Source organism: Echinops telfairi, unplaced genomic scaffold, assembly GCF_000313985.2.
Source record: "Echinops telfairi isolate 266 unplaced genomic scaffold, ASM31398v2 ScPeMD7_70;HRSCAF=299, whole genome shotgun sequence".
Taxonomy (NCBI): domain Eukaryota; kingdom Metazoa; phylum Chordata; class Mammalia; order Afrosoricida; family Tenrecidae; genus Echinops; species Echinops telfairi.
This window is the reverse complement of record NW_022103968.1, coordinates 30,799,862-30,800,892: the sequence shown is the minus strand read 5'-3', so window position 1 is coordinate 30,800,892 and position 1,031 is coordinate 30,799,862.

The following is a 1,031-nucleotide window of genomic DNA, read 5'->3' as shown; positions in this document are numbered from 1 at the left end:
GCGGCCCTGGCGGCTGTGGGTAGCGTCTCGGGGCAGTGCCCTCACCCCACCCCGCCTTCGCCCCCCCTCCCCCATCAGTGCCGGGGCTGGTCCCGACTCACCTGCCCTGGCCCTGGGGTCGGCCCGCCTCCCGCCTCCCTCCGCTCCGCTCCGCTCACAGGTATTCTTACTCCCTCCCTTCTCATCCCTTCTCCACACCACCCGCCGCGGAGGGTGGGCTGGCTTCTGCCTTTCTGGAGTCGAGGGCCTGGGGTCTAAGGTTGGAAGAAACGTGCTTGGTCCTCTGGGCCCCAACACCCGCGGCCCGGAGCTGGAAACTGACTTGGGTCCATCAGGCTGTGAAGAGGAGCATCCTTATCTTGCACCTAGAACGCTGTCTGGCACGTAGTAGGTGCTTAGTTAGTATGTGTTACTGGATTTTGTGCTTCCCTGAGTCGGGTCTTGGGGTTTCTGAAAGCTGAAGTTGGAGGCTTTGGAAGAGAAAGACCTGGGCCACATACCACCAGCAAGAGAGGAGACTGGGGTTGTTTCCCAGTCTGCCACCTTTCTCACCGTTACCCCACTCCCCAGCTGTCTTCTGGGCGCTAGACTTGTATGAGTATCCTGGCGCGGAAACCTATGCAGCAGCCAGCCCTGGCACCCTCATGATTCAGGCCACGTTTTCCGTACAGCCTCCAGCACCTTCTCTGGGCCCTGTTTTCAAATCTCTGTCATCTTCCTTTGGAAAGAAGTAGCCGAGCATGGGGATTGGTTCTAGCTTTTCTAACAGGGGGGCGCAGTGGCTCAGCACCTGGCTGATAACCCAAAGAGGGCTCAATTCAAACCCAAGTTGCTCCAAGGGCCGAGGATGCGGCTGTCTGCCGCCATCAAGGTCTAGAGTGGAAACCCTTCGGAGGTCATTCTACTCAATCCGATAGCCCCCCCCCCTCCCGGAGTCAGAAGTCACATGATGGCGATGGGGACTCTAACTCAGACAGGGGCCCTGGTGTTGGGAAAGTTAAGCGCTGGGCTGTTAACCCAAAGATTGGCGA